This window comes from Triturus cristatus, chromosome 1_1 (genome assembly GCF_964204655.1).
Source record: "Triturus cristatus chromosome 1_1, aTriCri1.1, whole genome shotgun sequence".
Lineage (NCBI taxonomy): Eukaryota > Metazoa > Chordata > Amphibia > Caudata > Salamandridae > Triturus > Triturus cristatus.
This window is the reverse complement of record NC_140579.1, coordinates 1,074,579,715-1,074,606,305: the sequence shown is the minus strand read 5'-3', so window position 1 is coordinate 1,074,606,305 and position 26,591 is coordinate 1,074,579,715.

Below are 26,591 nucleotides of genomic sequence, written 5' to 3'. Positions count from 1 at the left end.
GAACTGTTGGATAAACTTGAGTATTTGCATAAAATATACAGTGTGGCATCCCTTATTGTGTGTGTTCCCCGTTCCATGAGAGGTGCGTGTTGTATGGTTGCTTTACACACAGGCCTTTGGGTGCCCAGCCGCTCGTGTCAGGTTACCGCCATAGGGACTGGAGACCCCGGTTTCCTACAAAGACTATTGAAATACGAAATCACTAAATGTACAGGTCTGTAAATGGGTTATGTTTATAGAACCATAAACTTATAATGTAGGTTAAGAATTGCAATTTCTAACTCTTACAATGCATTTAATGCCCTTGGAGATAAAAAAGAAAAAAAGCTATAGAAGCAGTGTTCCATTGAAGGCACACAACTGGGAGACATTAGTGCTGAAAGGTTTCTTTGAGTAAAAATTTTTCTTGCACACATAAGGCAACATTCAGTGCCCTTTACAACTCCATCATAAATGCACTGCGCAATTTATTTCATTTACAGAGCTGAAGGCTTATGTCTTAGGCCCACTGAAGCTGCAAAATAGTAAACAGTGCACATCAAGATGCTGTTTACCTTTTTCCACCTCTGATGTTTGGGGGTCTCAAAGACATTGCCAGCGATTGCAAGGAGCTTCGCTTTGATTCATTTTCTTAAGTATTGTTGTGTTTCTACTATCACCTTTCATACAAAGCCAGAGGAAGACCTTGGTGTGGAGACCTGTTCATAGAAAATGCTGAACAAAAAACACCAAATAACAAAAAAAGCAAACAATGCGAACAGTGTAATAGTGATTGAACGTGACAATAAATGGTACCCATTATGCCACGTTCATATTGTAAATACGGAGGTAAAGGAGATTGCACCATGATGTGTGCATAATGTTATACCATTTTTTAGGTCTCGCCTAGCGACGCAGCGCATGCGCTGCTCCCTTGTGAGATCTATTGTCTTCAATTTTGCTTCGGAAGAGGGGTGGAAGCTCCACCCATGCTTCTGATTGGCGCGGGTCCAAAATGCGTGCTTTTCATTGGAAGGGAGGCATGTTTTGTTCCCTCCCTGTCTCCAGTTCGCCGTGCCAACCCGGACTGGAGATGTGCACACATGTGGTCTGCACGCATGGCGTGCTTCCACTTTCTTTTGCATTGTATTCTCCCCAGTCCCGCGGGCGTCTCTTTTCATCACAGCGTTTTAGTACAGTGCGCGCATCGCGCGCTTTCACTTTCGTGCACTTCCACTTTCTTCTGCTCCATATTGTATCTTAAGTCTAGCCGCAGTGCTACAATAATGATCTTCTAAGCATTACCCCATTGGGTGCTTAAACGACAACTTGTAACACCACACAAAGACAATTGTGTTTTTATGAAGAAATCGCACATAATCTGTTGAAATCACCGCTCTTTACCCGCACCCCCTTCTAGTGGTGCCCCCGCGCAACCACTTCTGTAGTGCACCCCCAGGTTTACCCCCTTCATCCTTCTGAATCCTGGGCTCAGATCGGCCTTGCATCCTGTTAATATTCCACAGGGGAGCACGGCTGGGCGCCTGGGGCTGCCCATGGCAGAGGAATGCTGTGATGTCAGGCTGCAGGCATCTGCTTTTCATGCCAGCTCCTAGCAGGCTGGGGACACCACCAAGGCGCCCGTTTAACCAATATGAACACATGTCCATTAACTTCCTCCTCCAGATGTGGCGAGAAGGGACCCCCGGCTTCAGTGCAGCTTTGCAGATATCTCAAGAGAAGCAGATGTTATCCGCGGCAGAGCCCGGCTACCCTTCTTCCCAGTGCTGTACAACCGTCTCCCAGCACATCCTTTTGAGTTGAGGAATGATTTATCTTGGGCACCCATAAACAACACAACACCCGCACAAACACACAACAATGGCAGCCCAGCAGTGACAGACTCCCTGCCATAAATCAGGGATGGTGGGAAACCGCGCACTGACCAGGGGCGAGATAAGGCATATTCCTAAAAAAAACATCAACGATATAACTGCATGGGATAAAACACACACGCAGACTGCACGGCCCCTGCGAAGAGAAAGGACCCCCAATGAAGATGGCTAATTGTCAGATTTTGCGACAATAACATTGATAACAAAGAATTAATTTCCATGGACACACAGGCAAGGGATGCCCTGCTACTTACAGCATTCCTGCCCACGGTGAGGGCTCGGCTCCCAGAACCACTTTATGGCACGGCTCTCCCCCGTCTCCCCTTCTCCTCGCTCTCTCCCTTTTCTTCCCCCACGCCATAGGCTTGTTTTTTAAAGGACAGTTGAATTTTACGTCAGACACAGGGAGACCGTGTCTGCGATTTTCCTGACAAATACATATCTATTCTACAACCTCTATATTAATTATGTAATGAATCACGTGGTCTTGGGGAGGGGGTGTGAGGAGGTTGAGGGGGGGCTCTCACTTTCGTACTCAAAGGACCACTATGACCTTCCACAGTAGCGTTTGTTCTTGTCAAATCTGACAAAAACATCGCTGACTATCGCTAACTCGAGAACCCCATGCCCCCACCCAACCCTGCCCCAGGCCCTTTCCTTATCTGGCGTTCGTCGGGCCTTTTGCCTCAGTATCACAACATTTTACACACACCCCGTTCCCGGCCTCCTAAATTCACACTGAAATAAACTTTATTGGCATTCCAAACCACAGCCTTATGTTCTTTACTGCATGCCATGCATCAAAGTGCACCGCGTGCCTCCAGTTCTACATGCATGTCTCAGTGCAGGTATCTTTAGGGTGCCCGGATAACAAAATGCCAAGTGGCCAACGTTGTCGCAGCCATGGCCTTTCCTTTTTAGGTGGCATCATTATCAGGTTCATTAAATCGTATTGGTTCCTTTCAACCAAGGAAAGACTACATCTCTCAGAATGCACTGATACGTTAGATGGCATACGCATACAGGAAGCATGCTGTCAAGGTGACATAGAGTCACCCTATGAAGTGTTCTTGTTTAGTCTTTTTAGGTCTCGCCTGATCCACCGCATGCGCTGGACTGGCTGAGACATTTTGTGTATGGATTTTCAAAGTGCTGCCTGTGGCCTAAAGCTTGTGTGCAAGTGAGCGTGCACGCGCGCAGCCGCCATGTGTCTTTCCTCCGCAGTGCTTGATCGCGATGCGATCACTTTCACTTTCGCGGGCCGCGCGGCCGTGTCACTTTCACGGGCCGTGCGGCCGTGTCACTTTCACGGCCGCACGGCCAATGCTTGTTTATTATTTTCGTTCAGCAATGCTATGATTGATCTGTAGTAGGCGTTTAGATCACGCGGAACTGACAGTGTTTTCTCCTGTAAAGCAAAACGTGTGTTTTAATCATTGATTCAAGCGACGAGCTCCCAAAATGTGACTCTACTGTAAGCACTGTGCAAGTGGCATTAAAATACAGAATATTTCCGGTTCCCCGGCTCCTCTAAACTGTTCTCGTGCTCCGTTTAGCTTCCATGGAAAGTGTCACAGAAAGCTAGTTCTCGGCGCGGCCCCTCATTGGAGCTGTCATCTGGCAAAGCACTCTCACCCACCCACATCCCTCGAAGGAAGTGTGAATCCATGCTGCAAAGACAGTGAGCGCCAGTGAGCCATCTGGCGAGCCCCGTGCTAGAATCACTTTTCACGAGTCAGCGTTTAACAGGTGCAATTATATGAGCTCCGAGACGTGCGAGTCGGAAAGAAAGAAAGCTTTCTAAGGACATCCTGGGAAAGGCTATGTGGGCGTCTCAACTATTTTAAACCCATTCAGCCACAAGGAGGAATTTAGGAGAAATGCCATTTGATTTTCCAATGCTTGTTTATTATTTTCGTTCAGCAATGCTATGATTGAGCTTTAGTAGGCGTTTAGATCACGCGGAACTGACAGTGTTTTCTCCTGTAAAGCAAAACGTGTGTTTTAATCATTGATTCAAGCGGCGAGCGCCCATAATGTGACTCTACTGTAAGCACTGTGCAAGTGGCATTAAAATACAGCATATTTCCGGTTCCCCGGCTCCTCTAAACTGTTCTCGTGCTCTGTTTAGCTTCCATCGAAAGTGTCAACGAAAACTAGTTCTCGGCGCGGCCCCCCCTTGGAGTTGTCATCTGGCACAGCACTCCCACCCACATCCCTCGAAGGAAGTGTGAATCCATGCTGCAAAGACAGTGAGCGCCAGTGAGCCATTGTCATGTTTTGTGCCCATAATTTGTTTGTATATTTACTTGCTTAAGATATTTTCTTTTAGGCATTTATTGTGCTATTCCCTGCTCTTGGCAAGTTATACTTTTGCAGGGGACCCCTCTCTTTTAAGATAATGGCACAAATATGTATACACATAGCAAGCAGGTGCATTTATAAGAATGTAAACAAATGTTAAGGTACAATATTTCAAAAGTGTAATGCCTGCAATCAAAACAATGCAATTGGAAAAAAGAGCTAAAGACTATTGAAATACGAAATCACTCAATGTACAGGTCTGTAAATGGGTTATGTTTATAGAACCATAAACTTATTATGTAGGTTAAGAATTGCAATTTCTAACTCTTACAATGCATTTAATGCCCTTGGAGATAAAAAAGAAAAAAAGCTATAGAAGCAGTGTTCCATTGAAGGCACACAACTGGGAGACATTAATGCTGAAAGGTTTCTTTGAGTACATTTTTTTCTTGCACACATAAGGCAACATCCAGTGCCCTTTACAACTCCATCATAAATGCACTGCGGAATTTATTTCATTTACAGAGCTGAAGGCTTATATCTTAGGCCCACTGAAGCTGCAAAATAGTAAACAGTGCACATCAAGATGCTGTTTACCTTTTTCCACCTCTGATGTTTGGGGGTCTCAAAGACATTGCCAGCGATTGCAAGGAGCTTCGCTTTGATTCATTTTCTTAAGTATTGTTGTGTTTCTATTATCACCTTTCATACAAAGCCAGAGGAAGACCTTGGTGTGGAGACCTGTTCATAGAAAATGCTGAACAAAAAACACCAAATAACAAAAAAAGCAAACAATGCGAACAGTGTAATAGTGATTGAACGTGACAATAAATGGTACCCATCATGCCACGTTCATATTGTAAATACGGAGGTAAAGGAGATTGCACCATTATGTGTGCATACTGTTATACCATTTTTTTTAGGTCTCGCCTAGCGACGCAGCGCATGCGCTGCTCCCTTGTGAGATCTATTGTCTTCGATTTTGCTTCGGAAGCGGGGTGGAAGCTCCACCCATGCTTCTGATTGGCGCGGGTCCAAAATGCGTGCTTTTCATTGGAAGGGAGGCATGTTTTGTTCCCTCCCTGTCTCCAGTTCGCCGTGCCAACCCGGACAGGAGATGTGCACACATGTGGTGTGCACGCATGGCGTGCTTCCACTTTCTTTTGCATTGTATTCTCCCCAGTCCTGCGGGCGTCTCATTTCATCACAGCGTTTTAGTACAGTGCGCGCATGGCGCGCTTTCACTTTCGCGCACTTCCACTTTCTTCTACTCCATATTGTATCTTAAGCCTAGCCGCAGTGCTACAATAATGATCTTCTAACCATTACCCCATGGGTACTTAAACGACAACTTGTAACACCACACAAAGACAATTGTGTTTTTATGAAGAAATCGCACATAATCTGTTGAAATCACCGCTCTGTACCCGCACCCCCTTCTAGTGGTGCCCCCGCGCAACCACTTCTGTAGTGCACCCCAGGTTTACCCCCTTCATCCTTCTGAATCCGGGGCTCAGATCGGCCTTGCATCCTGTTAATATTCCACAGGGGAGCACGGCTGGGCGCCTGGGGCTGCCCATGGCAGAGGAATGCTGTGATGTCAGGCTGCAGGCAGCTGCTTTTCATGCCAGCTCCTAGCAGGCTGGGGACACCACCAAGGCGCCCGTTTAACCAATATGAGCACATGTCCATTAACTTCCTCCTCCAGATGTGGCGAGAAGGGACCCCCGGCTTCAGTGCAGCTTTGCAGATATCTCAAGAGAAGCAGATGTTATCCGCGGCAGAGCCCGGCTACCCTTCTTACCAGCGCTGTACAACCGTCTCCCAGCACATCCTATTGAGTTGAGCAATGATTTATCTTGGGCACCCATAAACAACACAACACCCGCACAAACACACAACAATGGCAGCCCAGCAGTGACAGACTCCCTGCCATAAATCAGGGATGGTGGGAAACCGCGCGCTGACCAGGGGCGAGAGAAGGCATATTCCTAAAAAAAACATCAACGATATAACTGCATGGGATAAAACACACACGCAGACTGCACGGCCCCTGCGAAGAGAAATGGCCCCCAATGAAGATGGCTATTTGTCAGATTTTGCGACAATAACATTAATAACAAAGAATTAATTTCCATGGACACACGGGCACGGGATGCCCTGCTACTTACAGCGTTCCTGCCCACGGGGTGGACTCGGCTCCCAGAACCACTTTATGGCACGGCTCCCCCCTCTCTCCCCGTCTCCCCTTCTCCTCGCTCTCTCCCTTTTCCCCCACACGCCATAGGCTTGTTTTTTAAAGGACAGTTGAATTTCACGTCAGACACAGGGAGACCGTGTCTGCGATTTTCCTGACAAATACATATCTATTCTACAACCTCTATATTAATTATGTAATGAATCACGTGGTCTTGGGGAGGGGGCGTGAGGAGGTTGAGGGGGGCTCTCACTTTCGTACTCAAAGGACCACTATGACCTTCCACAGTAGCGTTTGTTCTTGTCAAATCTGACAAAAACATCGCTGACTACCGCTAACTCGAGAACCCCATGCCCCCACCCACCCCTACCCCAGGCCCCCACCCACCCCTACCCCAGGCCCTTTCCTTATCTGGCGTTCCTCTGGCCTTTTGTCTCAATATCACAACTATTTACACACACCCCGTTCCCGGCCTCCTAAATTCACACTGAAATAAACTTTATTGGCATTCCAAACCACAGCCTTATTTTTTTACTGCATGCCATGCATCAAAGTGCACCGCGTGCCTCCAGTTCTACATGCATGTCTCAGTGCGGGTATCTTTAGGGTGCCCGGATAGCAACATGCCAAGTGGCCAACGTTGTCGCAGCCATGGCCTTTCCTTTTAAGGTGGCATCATTATCAGGTTCATTAAATCGTATTGGTTCCTTTCAACCAAGGAAAGACTACATCTCTCAGAATGCACTGATACGTTAGATGGCATACGCATACAGGAAGCATGCTGTCAAGGTGACATAGAGTCACCCTATGAAGTGTTCTTGTTTAGTCTTTTTAGGTCTTGCCTGATCCAGCGCATGCGCTGGTCTGGCCGAGACATTTTGTGTATGGATTTTCAAAGTGCTGCCTGTGGCCTAAAGCTTGCGTGCACGTGAGCGTGCACGCGTGCAGCCGCCATGTGTCTTTCCTCCACAGTGCTTGATCGCGATGCGATCACTTTCACTTTCGCGGGCCGCTCGGCCGTGTCACTTTCACGGCCGTGCGGCCAATGCTTGTTTATTATTTTCGTTCAGCAATGCTATGATTGATCTGTAGTAGGTGTTTAGATCACGCGGAACTGACAGTGTTTTCTCCTGTAAAGCAAAACGTGTGTTTTAATCATTGATTCAAGCGACGAGCAGCCATAATGTGACTCTACTGTAAGCACTGTGCAAGTGGCATTAAAATACAGCATATTTCCGGTACCCCGGCTCCTCTAAACTGTTCTCGTGCTCTGTTTAGCTTCCATGGAAAGTGTCGCAGAAAGCTAGTTCTTGGCGCGCCCCCCCCCTTGGAGCTGTCATCTGGCACAGCACTCTCACCCACCCACATCCCTCGAAGGAAGTGTGAATCCATGCTGCAAAGACAGTGAGCGCCAGTGAGCCATCCGGCGAGCCCCGTGCTAGAATCACTTTTCACGAGTCAGCGTTTAACAGGTGCAATTAAATGAACTCCGAGACGTGCGAGTCGGAAAGAAAGAAAGCTTTCTAAGGACATCCTGGGAAAGGCTATGTGGGCGGCCCAACTATTTTAAACCCATTCAGCCACAAGGAGGAAATTAGGAGAAATGCCATTTGATTTTCCAATGCTTGTTTATTATTTTCGTTCAGCAATGCTATGATTGAGCTTTAGTAGGCGTTTAGATCACGCGGAACTGACAGTGTTTTCTCCTGTAAAGCAAAACGTGTGTTTTAATCATTGATTCAAGCGACGAGCGCCCATAATGTGACTCTACTGTAAGCACTGTGCAAGTGGCATTAAAATACAGCATATTTCCGGTTCCCCGGCTCCTCTAAACTGTTCTCGTGCTCTGTTTAGCTTCCATCGAAAGTGTCAACGAAAACTAGTTCTCGGCGCGCCCCCCCCCTTGGAGTTGTCATCTGGCATAGTGCCAATATCGGCAACTGTTGTCACATAACACATAGTAAGTACATAAATAAACCGCACGACACTTTTGTAAGTGGAGAAATATTGCTGCAGGTTTATTAGCATAACCAATATGCAAACATGGTGGGTTATCTTACGGGCGATCCGATCTCAGGGCAGGCCAACCCCTATGCAGCCTGCCCGTCTGATAAGCCTAAATTACACCGTGGCAGTCGCCGATTGGTGCATACCAAATCTTGGGAGGGGCCACCCCTCCCATCCGTGGACCACCAGTAAACGTGCTTACTCACGCCCCCCCCCCGAAAGAGGTGGGCGGAGCGTATGCTGGCACCCCCCGGCTGCTCAGACCCACAACCGCCCGTAGGACTAACGGGGCGCCGTAGTTCTTCCAGGGGACAACTCTAGACATCCCTGGGTATCCTGGCTTAGCACCCCGCTGTGTTGCTGCATGAAGTACCCCTTGGTATCTGCAAACTCTGGATCGCCCTGTAACTCCTCCTGCAACACAAAGTAACATGTTAGAAAGCCTAACCCCCCCTTGTACCTCCGTCTGCTGGGTAAGCAGAGGGGCGGGCAAGGCGAGACCAGAGGGACAAGAGGGCGAGGAAGGGGCGGGGACAGCCTAAATACCCCTGCCCCCTCCCCCCTCCGCCGGAAGTAACCATTTGCCGGACGTCTTCCCTGGCTGAGCCCAGGGACTAGACCGGCTGCCCCCAGTGCCTTCATGCAGCACTAGGGCGGCCGCCCTGTTAGGGGGGCTGCTGCGCAACCCCCCCGGGCAGCCTTGCATAGTGCCAATATCGGCAACTGTTGTCACATAACACATAGTAAGTACATAAATAAACCACACAACACTTTTGTAAGTGGAGAAATATTGCTGCAGGTTTATTAGCATAACCAATATGCAAACATGGTGGGTTATCTTACGGGCGATCCGATCCTAGGGTAGGCCAACCCCTATGCAGCCTGCCTGTCTGATAAGCCTAAATTACACCGTGGCAGTCGCCGATTGGTGCATACCAAATCTTGGGAGGGGCCACCCCTCCCATCCGTGGACCACCAGTCCACGTGCTTACTCACGCCCTCCCCCCGAAAGAGGTGGGCGGAGCGTATGCTGGCAGCCCCAGTTGCTCAGACCCACAACCGCCCGTAAGACTAACGGGGCGCCGTAGTTCTTCTAGGGGACAACTCTAGACATCCCTGGGTATCCTGGCTTAGCACCCCGCTGTGCTGCTGCATGAAGTACCCCTTGATATCTGCAGACTCTGGATCGCCCTGTAACTCCTCCATAGCCTTGGGAGTGGCCACCGTCACTACCAGGGCCCCCCACCAATGTAGGCCTTATAACTTACAACAAGCTGATAACCGGGCTTCCCCAGGTCCAGCCAAAACAAGCCTTAGCCCCTACAGGACCGGAGCCAGCATGCCCCATCAGGACAGGTGCCCCCATTCTTTCAAAACTCCCCGTGGATTTTGACTGATATGACCTGAACCTATAAATAGGCGTTGGTCCAATGATACCTTTGCATGGCTGAAGAACAATGCCTTTGACAAGCCACTCCTGCCAGGAAGTGCCAATGCGGGAAGAGGTAAGATTTGACAAGCCCGCCTTACTTCCTCTTTCACTCAGTTGTCTGAGTCTTGCACTAGACAGAGTATGTCCATCGCATTCCGTCAGTCACCACCCAATGTGAAGCCTAGCCCTCCCCAACTTCTGCTTGTATGCCAGGGAGCAGACAGGACAGAGTGACCCAGAGGGGAACCAACGTATACAATACCTCTCTATTTTGAATACTGGGAATGCCAATTGTTCTCCTGATACTTTGTAGCCCAATTGTGTTCCCCAGTGGTTTCCCCCAATCATATGGACCAAATCACCCCCGTAGGAAGGCAACTTCCACAACCTGCATAGCTGCCAGCCAGTGCTGGAGGGCGGGAGAAATTACCCGTTACCGTTACTCAAATCAATGGTCCCTGTTTCATCGAACTCAAGGACAGGGAGTAAGTGAACCTACCAGGATCTGCACCTGAACCAGAGGTCAGGCCCAAGCCCCTCTAAGTTCTGCCGCTCCACCTACTGTGACAATGAAACCAAGGGCAAACCTCGGGCATCTAACCCATGTGTGGCCATGCCTGCGCCTCAACACTTCTGAAAAAGGCATGACAACCGGCAAACCACCAACGTTGCAGTCCGACTGTTCGCTGACAACTCCCACGGTAACTTGGCATAACTGAAGCAACTGGTAACATGCCAACAATAAAAAACCAATATAACCATCACTATGGCTGCCAAATGTGTTCTGGAGTTGTTCGTGTAAGTGCTCCATTCCCTCCAACTCAGCTCTAACAAGGCAACCCGCACTCTCTTGGGAATGGCACCCACCCGCACCAGCTGACAGAAAGTGCCTAGTCATGTGTCGCCCACAGCCTCACGCTAGTCACAGACGGTACACCTGGAAATGTTGAGACTAGCTGGTTCTACAGTTTAGTGCCCGTTGCCCCTGTCCCAGGTACGACTTGTCCTAGTCAGTTTCTGGCTGCAAAGCTTTGTGACATTGCCACGAAATAAAGAAGCTTTGCTGCTACCCCTGTGTCCCGCTGCTGGTGCTAATGAAGGTACAAATAGCACCGCTAAACTAGCCCGGGAGTGATCCTGAGAATAAAAAGGGTATGACCAACACCATACCCCGCATGTGAATTACCTGCCATCTGCAGTAGTGCAGCCATAATTCGCCGGCATCTACTCTGAGCAGTATCCTGTTCTGTGCCATCCCCCACATGCTTCCACTGGGCATCTCTGCCTGATGTAAGTGACCTAGGTACAATGTCCCCATGCCTGGCGGCCTGCCAGTGAAAATACATCACATACCCCATAAGTACCCTACCTGCCTTTGCGATTTTGCTTAATTCTTGCCTGGCCTTCATACCTTAACCCAGATGTACCCAGCACTATTGGCTGCACTTGGTCGATTGACCTGATCAAACATCAAACCCACCAGTTTGGGCCACATAACCTGCCCCCAAACTCTGCTGAAACAACCAATAAGTAGGATATGACATAAGGGAAGGGGCTCCCTGGTTGTACTTCCTACTGCCCAACCGGATGTGCCCCTTTGGAAAGCTACCACAATCGCTTTGGATTTGAGCGTCACTCAGCACAAGCCTTTCAAGCTGGACCTACCTCCAACATGACGTGTAATTGAGCGTGCTGAAACCTTATGGGTCTGCTGGCTCTGACAGAGCAGTGGCAGGATGATGCATGCTACCCTGCCCCCAAACTCCCAGAACCCCCATGTGTGTAAGCTAACCACCCATATTCTGCGAAAGTTTGCCTACCCATATGTTTACTTCCCCTAGAACTAGGTGGGGCAGTCCTGTCCAGAGGAGTGTATATTGAACCATATGCTTCCTGTATTCCTATTAATTGGGTACAACTGAATAATCCAAAGTGCCTGGGTGTCCGACAGCAACAGAAGGCATCCTCAGTTTACATTAGAAATGTTGGATTAAGGGGGATCCAACGACAAGGAAAATATGACAGCATCCCATCTAACTAAGAGTGGTGGGAACCACTCCTGTCCACTCTAGTCCTCCTCGTCCCTGTTAACCTGGCACTGCCTGATGTGTGACCTAGGTACATGGTCCCCTTGCATGGCGGCCTGCCACTGAGACAAACATCCAATACACGATGAGTACCACAACCTGCCTTCGCTAGAATCCTGCCTGGCATTCCTACATGCCCATTTATACCAAGCGATAATGGCTCTCCTCAGTCAATTGACCCGACCACAGAGCTTGTTGCCACCCCCCCCCCACCCCCCCCGCATAAACCAAGTGTGACCAACAGGGAGATTACAGTCAGGCTAACCCCAATCTGCCGAAGAAAGACCCACCACACGGCTGTGCCCGAATAACTACCATCCCGCATCAAATCGACACGCTGGACAGACAGCAGGCGTCTCACACTCTACACCCGCGGAACACACCGCAAGTAACTAATCGTTCACGATCGAATAAAACAACGGACATCCTTTCAGCTTCTGACGCCACAGCCGTTTCAGCAGTGAACTGGGCCCCACGGCCTTTAGCATCGGTGCAGACCTTGGCACCTGTGGAGTGTGTGAACTTTGCCCACTTTAGCGTGAGCCTGGCCCCGCGGTGCATACTTTCTTCATAGTCGATAAAGCACACGTAAACCACCCTAACTGCACCTTGCCGCTGGGTCATCCTACCCTATGGAGCCCTTCTAAACGACCCGGGAACATAGAACACCTTACACGACTCACTACCGGGAAATACAGCTATACATCTCAAACTCAACATCGTTCTGAAATCTTTTCGCACTCTATGTGCTAACCGACTTCAGAGTATATAGATACTACAGTTGTCCTTATTATCTCCGAGGTGTTTTTTCATGCTTTTACGAAAAAGCACTGAGAGGCAGCCCAGGCGCATGCGCCTTTACATATGAGCGATTTACTACAAACTGACAATAATTACAGCTATTGTTATTGCTAGACATCTCATGCACCAGCCATCTTAGATGCCACTCTTCGATACCAAGCCCGAGGCGCCCTCTGCCACCTTCCATCGCTCAGTGCCAAATGCTGGCACGGAGCGAGTACGAGTGGAGGGCAATAGTTTCATTTACCAGGCAGTGCAGGGGCGTACATCATCTTCATTACTCTACGCTTAGTGGGGATTACGTCTGCCTTCTCATATCCTACACTGTGCTTCGAGGCCTCTAAATCTTCACAACTAGACACCTCCGGGGCCAAACACAATCGGCCCACATGGCTTGTGGGCCCACCATAATATTATATTTGCATCTTAAAATTAGCGCGAACTCGACTGGAGCGCTGTGTAAGCGTACCAAATACATACATGTTCCGGGATGGGGGGGGATGACTAACTAGTGTGCCCAAAACACAGGATGTGGACGCGACCACGAGGCTCGAACCCTGGTTCCAGCACCATAAGTCGGCAGCGCATCCACATCCTCTCCCGTCGGACTGCACGCCCGAGCCGCGGAGCACACCGCATACCTCCCCCTCATTGCCCTGTACCCAGTCCGCACAGTGCTGGCACTGAACGGAGGGGGTGCCGCTGCCATAGCCCTCCCGGAGCTGCCCCCTCCCCCCCTCACTGGCGGGCCGCCGCCAACCCGAAGCCGGGTTGAGCAACCCCAGCCTCAGGGGAGGAGGGGGGGAGATCACTCACCGCAAGATAAGGCAGCTCCTGGGGACAGGACCGAGCAAGGCGAGACGAGAGGGACAAGAGGGCGAGGAAGGGGCGGGGACAGCCTAAATACCCCTGCCCCCTCCGCCGGAAGTAACCATTTGCCGGACGTCTTCCCTGGCTGAGCCCAGGGACTAGACCGGCTGCCCCCAGTGCCTTCATGCGGCACTAAGGCGGCCGCCCGGTTAGGAGGGCTGCTGCGCAACCCCCCCAGGCAGCCTTGCACAGCACTCCCACCCACCCACATCCCTCGAAAGAAGTGTGAATCCATGCTGCAAAGACAGTGAGCGCCAGTGAGCCATTGTCATGTTTTGTGCCCATAATTTGTTTGTATATTTACTTGCTTAAGATATTTTCTTTTAGGTATTTATTGTGCTATTCCCTGCTCTTGGCAAGTTATCCTTTTACAGGGGACCCCTCTCTTTCAAGATAATGGCACAAATATGTATCCACATAGCAAGCACGTGCATTTATAACAATGTAAACAAATGTTAAGGTACAATAATTCAAAAGTGTAAGGCCTGCAATCAAAACAATGCAGTTGGAAAAAAGAGCTAAAGACTATTGAAATACGAAATCACTAAATGTACAGGTCTGTAAATGGGCTATGTTTATAGAACCATAAACTTATAATGTAGGTTAAGAATTGCCATTTCTAACTCTTAAAATGCATTTAATGCCCTTGGAGATAAAAAAAGAAAAAAAGCTATAGAAGCAGTGTTCCACGGAAGGCACACAACTGGGAGACATTAGTGCTGAAAGGTTTCTTTAAGTACATTTTTTTCTTGCACACATAAGGCAACATTCAGTGCCCTTTACAACTCCATCATAAATACATCTAAATACACGCATATAGGTCACAGGTGTGCCATTCACAACTCTCGTGTTGAGGTTGACACAACACTCCATAGCAAAGACCAATTTAGCATTTTGTGAATAACTTTGCCAACCTCTGCAGTCAACTTTACAATTTTAGAACCATAATCCAAATGTTGTCCTGCCACCTTCGCAACAGATTACTCGGGCAGGAGGGATTCATAGTAATATGAGGGTTCCCAAAGCATGTGAAATTGTGATCTAACGTGTAAATTGCATATGCAAATGTAGGCATAAGAACAAAAAGTGTGAATCAAGGTATACATAATTTGGCCATCTTGTGGTCCTTTCCTCTATTTGGTGGATTTTTTTGGCTTGAATTTGAAACACTTCTGTATCTGAGAGTTAAAATGTCAGAATGAGAAACAAGAGTTCTCATTAGAGCTTTTGGTTTTAGACGGTCATTTGGATTGGCTGCTGTATCTTGTGCTTACAAATGGCCCTTTTTTAGGTCTTGCTGAGCCAAAGGCTCGAAGAGACATTTTGTATGTGGGAATTTCAAAGTGCTGCTGGCTGGCCTAACGCTTGCGTTCACGCGATCGTGCACGCGCGCAGCCGGCCGCCAGCAGCACTTTGAAAACTGTGCTTTAGCGTGTCATCGCGATCGCTTTCGCTTTCAGAGCGATCGCGAGGACTTTCGCTTTTATGGCCGCGCGGCGTTACTTTTACTGCCGCGCGGCCAATGCTTGTTTAAACCTTCCTTTCCGTTAACTTCACATCCCGCGCCTAATCACCCACCTGAACACCCTCAAATTTCCTTATCTGTTACCCGTTCTCTAACCCTCTAATCGCAGCTCCATTATCTCATACCTTCGCAGCCTCTGCCCGTGTCTTTCTTTTCCAAATGGTTCCCGTTGCGAAGCAGTGCAAACGACTCCTTAATTCGCTCGTGCAACATAATCACACCCTCAGACTTTGAATTTGACCTATCGCAGCTACCCTCCAATCACCATTTTAACACTAGTAACTATGTAGCCCATAATGCAACTCTATGATGTATCACAAAGTCGTCATTCGAGGTTATATCATTACCCTTACTTCCTCAAGCGATTCAATGCTATACCCCGCCCACCCTATTGTTGTTATTTGCTGTGCTGAAGCTAAGATGTTGCACTTCATCATGAAACATTATTAATTTATGTGCGTCTGGTTAAAATACAAGATATGAAAATATATATAATGTCTCTATTTCTCATGTTGTTTAAATCCATAAACCGAGTGAAATCAACAGTCCATCACAATTTACTTCCATTTGTGAGATGTGTGTCGCACGAGTGTGATTATGTCCTTTGACGTAGGAAAACAAATGGCAAATTAACTTCAAAGGACATTATCACACTTGTGTGACACACATCTCAGTTATAGAAGTAAATTGTGATTGTGATTCCTCCCACCCCTCCCACTTTTAGCGCGAGGTGCGCGCGCGCTTGTTCAAATGAGTTAACTCACACTTAAATCCTGCCTGCTGCGAAAGTCGTCCCTCCTTTCCAGTCTCCTTGATATGTAGTGTCGCATTTCTTTTATGACAGTCAACAAAGGCGTGTTGGTATCGCGCTGAGATGTCTGGACGCTACAGCACATGAATACAGCTCACTCTGACCATAGGGTGGATAAAATAACTGCTTCGGTGTCTGGGAACTAAACAGTAGCAAAGAGACAGACAGTGAAATGCGCCCATCATTTCACCACTTTCTTATTATTAGCTTGAAACAGGCCCTCGGAAAAGGAGGACTCCAGTGTTTTAACATCTACATGGATTGCAGTTTGTAATATAAGGATTAGGCCTCTGTTCGGCGCTCCTGCAACGAGATGAGTGGGTGGATGGCCGCCTTATGCTGCACACGGGTTATGTTACCGGCTCCCTGCTGCGGTTCCGGGTCGCAGGGTGCCTCCTTAGCACCAAGGAAGTGGTGGTGTCCTCGTTCAGCGTCATCTTCCTTCTCCAGCATTCCAACCACGCAAAGGAGTATGGGGTGACTTTTCCTGACAATCGTCTTTTGAGAAGATGCTACATGTGTGAGAACTAAACTTCAAGAAATCTGATTCCGCGTTATGTATTGGCCTTTAAAACTTGAGTTCTGACCATGTAATTACATTATTTGCTAAGTGTGCTGCTGTATTATTAACATTCTTTCCCTAAACCAAAACGGCCAAACCCCTTCTTGTATGATGTCACATCCTGTTTTCCCCTATAGTGTCGCCATTGTTCCTGAATCATTGCTCACTCACTTGAGGGACAGATAGATACATTATCTTATTTCCAATATATATCTCATGATTATTTATTACAATAAGTAGATATTCATATTTACAATATATATCTCATGTTTTACTATAAGGAACTCAATGGAGATATATACTTTTGTGTAACTATTTGGTCTATTGAAGGAATGGCCTGTATGAGGCTTTATTTAGTCCATTTAAATGTCGGAGCTGGTGTAGCCTATAAATATAAACATGTTTTTTCGGTGCAGTATTACCTTTTAATTGTAATTTAGAAAAATGCATGGAATGTCTGAGGTGTGACAAGAAGCGGGGTGTCCGATTTTATCTACAGCATGCCCCTGTATATCTTGTCGAATTTTGGCCCTGAACCCAAAACATTGTATTGGCTGAGTGCAAAGATAGCTGTCTGTTTAGAATGTCTTAGGAGCTCATTCCCAAGCCTAGTACTTCCTCCAAGAATTACAGATCACAGTGGTATTGCTGATTTAAATTAAAGGGTGGATTAGTAGGGACAATGAACTGTACCCTGCGGGTAACCCCAGAAACGTGGACTTACCAGGGGAATCAGTAATTCTGCCCTCAAATTCCCTGTTAATGCCCCATTTTCACCTGAAATTGCCCCCAGACACTTAACAGCGGATGTCTCCTGATGACACACAACAGTTCTGAGGATTTACTGGGGATCAGTTCATCTCAGTGGGGTTGGTATCTCTTGTTAAAGGCTCCATTGGGATTAAAAGAGAATACATAAGGATGCCCTTACTGGCAGTGAACTATGACATATCTTAGCATAATGTTGGCTTGTTGCCTAGAAGTGTGCTTATGTTTTTTTTAAAAGTTATCACTTTATGGAAAATAATGCGACTGAGTCTGATATCAAGTAGATTTTATCAGACAAAAGTTATACTGAGAGTAGTTTTATTTTTGACACTATCTCTCATGATAGCTTCACGGAACCTATTTACACATGATAGCAAAACACTGATATAGTTACAGAAGAATTTACAGTTAAGCTGCAAATGCATACTTCTCTATATCTGGTATTTCCAGTCTTCCTTGAAGAAGTGACTTGCAAGGTATTTATCTTGCTATTCCATAGTGATGTTTGCCCATATCATGCCACCAAGGTTTGATTGTAATTGCCTAAAAGTGTGTCATTGAATGTGGATAGAACTAGGTGGAAAACAAGGGAGGAAGTTTGTTTGGATAAATGCTACCAAAACACTTTTTTTTACCTCCATCTATGCAGGCTTTTGCATTGACCTTCGGATCTTAGCCTGGGCTGGAGTCACATTTCCTCATGGATGTGTAACAACTTGCTCAAGCTCAATGGTGATAAAACTGAGGTTATGATTCTGGGTAAGAACTCCTCTCTCTGGGGCCCACAACATTGGCCAGAATCTCTGGGCGCTTTGTCAACTCCATCTCAGAAGGTCAAAGATCTGGGCTTTCTTCTGGATGATTACCTATCTATGAAGCCTCAAGTGGCTAAGGTGACTGCCACTTTCTTTGAAGTGCTTAAGTGGCTGAAAAAGATCATTTGGTTGATTCCCGCTCTTTCCCAAAGAACTGTAATTCAAGCTGTAATCTTCCCTAGTTTAGATTATGGCAATGTGCTATATTTAGGTATCGATAAAGTCACAATTCGTTGGCTGCTGATTGTGCAGAACACAGACGCTAGGCTTTTTTACCGGCTTTAAAAATTTACCTCGGTCTCTCATCTTTTTTGCGATCTGCTCTGGCTCGTGATTTCTAATCACATCAACTTTAAAGCTCTATGCTATATGTTCAAGACTTGGTTCATGGTACCTGCAGGACTTGGTAGTGCTTTATCACCCTGCTCAATCTCTGAGATCACTGAAACGTGCTTTTTTAACTGTACCTAGGTTCAGCTTGACTCGCATGAAGGGACATTTCTTTCAATATTTAGGCCCGAGACTCTTGAATTCTCTTCCAGAGTCATTGCAAAACTGTGCATCACTTCTTGCTAAAGGTCTGAATTTTTAGGTCTCGCCTAGGCAGCGCGCATGCGCCGTTTAGGAATGGACCTCTTGGAATCTATCGGCTTTTTTGCCCAAAAACTTGCACGCTTTGCATTGCTTTCAATTGCAACGCGTGCACGTTTGGCGTTTCCCTTGCGGGAGCGAGCTTTGGCGACATCTGTTTGTAAATATCTTGCAAACAGATGGTGCCCCTGCTCGCCCCTGCAAGGGAAACGCTGTGTGTGTCTGGCAGGCAGTGAAACGCCAAACGTGCTTTAACTTTCGCGGTCACGGGGCCACGCTTGTGTTAATTGCTCCGAGCTCCAATGTCAAGCAACCGCATCAGCGTTCATGGGGAAGGGGGGGAGCTTCTCAAAATGGAAATGTTCCGCAGTGGCTGGGATTGCAAAGATTCCTTAGAACAACGATTTACATTGCTTTTCATTTATGCGCTACCGATGCTCAGAGAAAATCACTACCATTACAATTTTTATATTTCCCCAATTTAAGACGGTGGCCACGCGACATGCATTATGATGAGGCCGTCTTGCTGTGAAGTGTTTTGTCTTCTCGCATACATGCTGCCAGATTGGGTTACAGTAGGCTGATAGATTATTTCCAGTTAAGCGCTGCAGCTAATTTTTTTTCTTAATTTTGCCCCAATTTAAGATGACAGCCACACGTCATGCATAATGACATTGTTAACATCACGTGTCATGACAAGCCATCTTGCCATCAAGTGTTTTGTCTTCTCGCATGCACGCTGCCAGATTGGGCTACTGGAGGGTGATAGATTTTTGGCCTGGATTGTGCCCCGTGTGCGTCTTTTTACCGATGATGTCTCTGGTTGGACAGAGGTTGCATGCGAGCCCAGGGCACACCTGATGGTGGGACAGCTCTATGAACTGCCATCACCTGTGTTTTGTGCCCTTTGCTTTCCTGCCCTTATTGTCCATCCACCAGCAAGCACCGTCCGCTGATTCAGCAGCAGCCGCATTCCAAAGGGATCCCCCACAGTGCCATGTGAGCATTAAATGTGAGAGATGTTGTGACTGGTCACGTCCCTGGGAACACCCATGCTCGTCCCTGGCTGTCACAGCTGTGAAGATGGGAAGTTTGGAAGAGTACGATTCCCTCGAGAAAAACTGGGACTGAGTCTGAATTCAAACGTTCACAAAGGCTGGCTGCAGATTTACATTCCGCAAGCATGGGGCTTATATGCGTGATGTATCACTGTCAAGCAAAAGATTTTCTCTCATTAGTACCATTTTCACACTCAAATATAGCAATAAGCAACTGAAAGATGACAGTCAACTTTTGCGAAGGGCCTTACACTGCTCTGGAACACGTGTCATCCTATTTCAGTAAACTTTGATCTGTATGAGCTAGAATACCTTTTTTTTGTTAAACTCTTCAAATTATGCAGCTCCATTGTGTGGCAAATCAAATGTTATTCGAAAAACGCAGTGGTCGCAGTCGTATAATTGCAGGGACCTTGAATAGAGGGATAGTCCGTATTTGAGTGCATTCCCATACTTTGTATGCAGACATTCCATATGCTTTCTAATTTCCACATTTGCATACTTTACCAGTGAAAACGTGCAATCCACTTCACATTTGTTACTGTAGTTTATCCTCTCATGTGATTATTTTGACTGCAAATGATACCGGCTTCCCACTCAAATCCCATTGCATCATTCATGCCAACATTTTAGGACAGGGAAGTGGGAGATTTAAAGCAAAAGATCGGAAGAATGAAAATTCCCCATTGACTTCTATTGTAGAAAATGCAATTTCAGGCGGGAGACAGCTAAAATAAAGCCATTTTTGGCTTGAAAAATAGGTAGTCTCCCGCCTGAATCGGGTCTATTGGCATGTATGTTGCATCTGTACAGGCTGCTGGACTACCCAACAGTTTAAGCACTGCTTACCACTGAGACATTTAGGTGTAAATTTGGTGGGCACTTATTAATTGTGGGAAAATGCACCCCTGTGTGTCTGTGAATACACCAAAGGTTAGTACATTGTGGGTGGATATTTAATGTGCAAAACATTTCACTGATAACTCCACTGAATAGCTGGCTTTTCCTACCCTAGTCTATACTTACTTGTGTGTTGTTCATGCAAACGTGGTGCATAGTACGCGCATTCCCACCTCTGCAGCCCTGTGTAACATACAGAATGTAAGCATAACTGCTTTACAGCTTTTTGAGGCATAAATCTCATTTTAAATTTGAGAAAATATTTGCAAATGCTTTCTTGTGTGACCCATCAATGAGGCAGGGGGCAGCAAAGGGTCTGCCAGCAATGCACGGTTTCTGTGAGTCTTGCTTGCTTGTGTGTGCTTGTTGTGTTTTGTTTCCTCCCACGAAACTTCACCCACCACATCCTATAGAATAGAACAATGGATCAGCCAACTACTGCCAGTCATTGGGTCTCTTCACTAAGTGACATTTTGTTGTTGCACATTTGCACATCCACCTACAAAGTCCAGGACTGTTAGGTCAATCTCTGCTTTTGTTTACTTTATTTATGTGATGTGTCAAAGTTTAGTCTTTTTTTGGCAAACATAGGCATAACCACTTTCAATAGCAATACATTTTAACTGTTTTTAAAAGTTAAACATTTGAAAAACATGAATTAAATAAATAAATTATGCAGGTTTGCTAGTGCCAAATCTTCAATCGCTGTCAGCGCATGTGCTGCATGGCTAAACACCTATAAGGTCCAAAAGGCGAGACCTATTGGCAATGCCAATGCTTGTTTACTTTCCTTCCACCTCTACAGCCTTCAGAAACATCTGAAAGGCGTGTCTGACCCCTACATTGCCCTAAGCCGTGTAAGGCACTTCTACCCCTTTAAAAAACAAGCATTGGCATAGCCAATAGGTCTCGCCTTTGGGACCTTATAAGTATTTAGTTATGCAGCACAATATCCTTACTGCAACAACATTAACTGTTGCATGGCTAAACACTTATAAGGTCCCAAATGCGAGACCTATTGGCTATGCCAATGCTTGTTTATCTTTATGGGGCCAAACACATGGTCCCATAAAGATAAGAAACCTTTTAGCACAAAAGGAAGTCAGGCGAGCCAGTCCAACTGGGACGGCTCTAAAAGAGAAAAGTGTACGAAGGAAATACTTCATGTCGAGCGCTTGGTATATATATCTTTCCATGCACTTCAATGCTTGTTTTTTGACGTTTCTACTTGAATAATTAGCTTGCATTGATTGTTACTGCCGGACATATCCAATTGATTGTGTCCAGCCGCCCTCGATGTGCATTTTTGGTGCTTCATTTTATGCGGCTACTCTCTTTGTTTTGCTAGCGGCGGGCAGGGTCTGTGATAAAGTACCTTCCCCGCCGCTGCTCTCGCCCACCTGTTGTTTTCCTTCTTGGCTTCAACTCCACCTAACACGTTTCGTCTCCGGTTAGTGCATGCGCCATGATGTCTGTAGTTTCGAGAGGGGACATTGTGGAATTGTGGTGGCGGGCGGGGTTTGTAGGTATTTTCCCTGCTTAAGGTTATTCTGTACTGGTTGTATTTCGCTAGCGGCGGGCGGGATTTGTGAGTTTTCCAGCTCCCGCCGCCGGTATCTAATGCATGTTTGTCTGGTAGGCTTCTCACCCCCCCCCTAATACGTGTATACGTGTGGGTTTTGGCATGTAATAGTGTGGTTGTTTTGTAATTGTGCGACGGGCAGGGTTTGTGAGTATCCCTGTTCCAGCGGCTGGTTTTCCCTCTGTTTTCTGTTTTGGGGGGTCAGCGGGACAATGGGTATCCCCGCCGTTCACCCCGCGGTGGTTCGAGAGGTGAGTTTGGACAATATTTATAGTGCATTTGTCATGTCTCAACACAAACAAACTTAGACGGTCGACCTTGGCGCACCGAGTTTGTATCTAAAAGATGTGCGCAACATCCAATGATTCTGGGCATGTCACTTAATCCCCCCCCCCCCCCTTGCAGTTCGCTTATATGTCAAGGTACTCACGGTAAACTGAGCAGTTCTGGAAATCAGTGTTACTCCTGATTTAGCAAAAGCACGCATCATCGATCGAGCAGCTGAACATATTACAGGGTTGTCTGGGAAGGGGCCTCTTAGAGCCAAAACAAATACGTTCGTTTTTTCTGGCTCACCCACCTCTAATGGATTTTCAGGTGTGATGCGTCAGCATGTCCTTTGCACTAACACAAAGCCATTATGGCAAAAAAATGTACTGACATGGCTGCTCTTTCCTGCGCTAGTTCTTGTCTTTGAACTGAGTCATTGACTTGTTGGTTTCTAGGACACTTAACAAGATATTTAGGAGCAATTTCTAGTTTATATGCATCGGTAGAGCATACCACGCAAGCGCAAGTTACGATCTCTCAGTAATGTGGATAGGTTACGCAGCAATCCTAAAGGGGGGCTACGGTTAGAGGTATGCCTCCGGCGGAGGGCAGCTAATTACCATTGGTGGTGCAGTATAGTTTGCTAATGTTTAACTCTAACCCTATTTTACCCTCGATGTAGTGGCGCGGGCCAGGTGCTCACAAATGCCTCTGGATGCTACGCCATGAGGCAGGATAATGGATCACCAGAGGGTGTGGGGTCGCTGTTTGGTCTCTGATAACCGGGCCTGTCCCGTTTCTTTTCCTGCACGGTTCTCCAATGGTGGACTGGGTTCACTACCGTGGTCAGCGCATAACTGTGAGGCTGGTATAATGAAGACGCAAAGTGGCACAAGAACTGCGGGATAACTTCCAAGCTCCAGTTACCTCTTATATAGCTGCTCACATAGTTATCTCACTGTCGCCTTCTCGAGATGCAGCACCACCAGATAGAAGTACCACCTTCCCTTTCACTGTGGTTAGCCTTCTTTTAAAAAAAAAAAAGGTCTCGCCTTTCATTAAGTTAAATCCATTTGCTTTGCTATACAATACCATTAGCAAAGCAAATGGCTTTAACTTAATTAAAGGCGAGGCTTATTGCATTTTCAATGCTTGTTGCATCAGTTACCTGGGCAACTTCTGTGCATGGTTTAGGGAGGTGAGTTGTAGCTTGAAATATACAATTCTAATTGGGTGAAGTGTTTGAAGTCTGGAGACACGCTCCAATCATGGTGAGACAACGTGGCAGCTCTGCGTAAGCATAAGGTGTTTGCGGAGGCTGAAGAAAATACATTGTCATACATGTGGGCAGCTGCCCCCTTTTTATGACTTGTCTGTATCAAGCAATGTAAACCAGCGCTGAATGCAGACAGGGGTGGCTCCTCCATGTGGGTGGAGGAAAGTCGCCCCACTGCTTTCTCGCAGTGCAAGAAGCAGAAACATAAAAAGGTATTATAATTACCATTTTATGTTTCTGCTTCTCGCACTGCGAGAAAGGAGAAGGGTTTGGTTGGGGGCTGGCGGGTGGGCGGTCCTGCATTAGGGCAGGGGAGGAGTGGCTTGCCCACTGTTAAGGGCACTGACTGTTTGGTCGGCCCTCTGGGGCTGACCAAACCAGTCATGCGCACTCTGCCTTTTCTCCATGTAGGCTGCATGGAGAAAATAGCCTCCACATAGATGCCTGGCTGGTCAGCATCCCAACCAATCACAACGGTGCCATTGCAGCTTTTTGATTGACTTAGGGGATGGGAGGGAGGATTCCTGCTTCCAGGAGTGGAGCAGACATGACGCAGGACCGGGCCAGCGAAGGTAAGTTAACTTTTTTCTTTTCTTTATTTTTATTTGAACTTAAACATCCCCGCGCGACCCCCCCTGCACCACCTGCCACCCCCCCACCAGCGAGTCATGCCGGCCGAAACTGAATGCAGATCAGTACAATCGATGCTGAATGGGGTCATAAAGGGATGGAAGTGAAGAGGTGCCACGCTACGGAAGATGCAACTTCTAAACAGTCATAGTATTTCCTCTCTGCATCCTACCCACAAATGGAAGGGTCTAGCACACAGGAGACAGAGATAACAAACAATGGTTGCTTTTTAACAGCCATAAATAAATTCCTGAGTGGGGCAATGGAGGGCTATGTGTATGTAAATACTGTACACAGTGAGTTTTGGGTTAACATAAAAACATAGCATGTGTATTTGTGAAGTGTACGTTCACTGAGAAGGGTATCTTGGTGCTAAATAACAGATGTTTATGGTTACCCAACGGTACTCATTTTATCAACCTCAGAAGGATGAAAGGCCGAGTGGACCTGATGGGATTTGAACCTGGGATCATGAGGTCGAACACAGGCCCCTACAGTGAACACATTAGTCGTCCAAGCAACCTGACCTGGCTGGGGACGAGGCCCAGGCACAGCAAATGACGGAAGACCTCATCATACACACAACTGCCACTGCGCAGTCATACACTGCACAACTAGGTAGGAGGGAATAGGACTGGGCACAGGGTATGGCTGACAGATTGACCTTGTGCCAGTGACTGCTGTACATGACTAAAGACCTTGCACTGTGGGTTTAAAGATACAATAACTAATGCATGGTGATGCCTTGGTGATGCCGAAGCCCACACCCTGTGACCAGTGCTGCTACGGATACTGTAAATGGGGGGTCGCTCGGCCCTCACGCTCACATGGCGGTGCGGCGCCCCCCCTCCCCCGGCCTCTCAGCGGTGGGGGTGCGTCGCGGGTCGATGACGCGCGCGGCGCATTCCCACCACCGATAGGTTGATGCCTCCCCCGTGACCCGGAAGCAGCTTTACAGCTTCCGGGGCAGGGGGGCGGGTCGGGCGGGGGGCGGGCCGGCTGGGCCGGCGACCCACTGGTGCAGCAGTGCCTTAAAAGGCCCGGAGAGCGAGCTGGGCGCCCTCTTGCCCCTGGCCCGCTCCCCGCATACCTTGTGTGCCCCTCGCTCGGGGCGTGTAATTTTCTGTTTTGTTTTTTGCAGGAAAAAGACCCCGAGGGACGTCAGAGCGGACAGCGACGAGGAGCACGGTGTGAGGAGGTGTCATCGGCGGTGTCGGGGCTTGTTTTGCGGGCGTCGGCATCAGGCGGAGGACGAGGGCGTCTTCACTTTTTCACGAGGCGGCTGATCCGGATCGAGCAAGCGCGGTACGGAGCACTAGAGCGGACCGGGCCACGTGGGATCCCGAGTTGTTCGGTGTGGGCTGTGGTTTGTAGGCGCGCGCACGCGCCTCGAAGGTAATTGCGGGAGGGGGCAGGGGCTCCGGTGCAGCACGAGGGAGAGAATCCCACATGGTGTTTGTCTGTGGGGCAATGGTTAAGGTCTGAGACTCTTATTCTCAAGGTTACAGGTTCAAGTCCCACTGCTGTTGTTCAGTTAGATTTCTGTAATTAATATCAATGCTGTTGAAGCAAGGAGCCGTAGCTTAATAGTAGGTCTTGTGGCTCTGGTGTCACAGATTCTTCCAAGACAAGGGTTCAAGTCTTGCCAATGCATTATATAAGGGTTTCTGGTTGCTGAACGTTTTTGATTGATTACACAAAGTCTTTTGCCAGCTATTAATATTTTGTTTTTTCTAGGAAGCTTGACTGTGTTTTTTTTTCCAGTGGCAGACAACAGATCACGGGCGCAGAGCACAGCAACGGGCTGAGGACACACGGGTCATCGGTGGTAAGGGGAGTGAGGCGGGCCTGCACTTCATTGCTTCTGGGGGGCCGCAGGGCTTGAGACCTTCCTACGAGGGGTTGGCGCTCGCCCACACGCTAAGACTAGCTTGGTGTGTTTTGCGGTCACAGTTGCATGGTGCTTAAGGCCATCTTCACATCCTCCATTTGAAAGAAGGTACAATTGCCTGGGTGGGCTAGGATTAGATTGCATTGCGGATTGTGGAATATGCCGGGGGCACGAGTTAATAAGAGTGCCCGCATGGAGCAAATGATGCAGACTATGATGCGCAGGATGACGGCGATTGATAGGCGCTTGGGTAAGGTAGATGAGTTGGGTAGGAGTGTGGCAGAAATTAATCAGAAGTTGGATGGGCCTCCTGGTCCACAAGGCAGGCCAAGAAGGATAA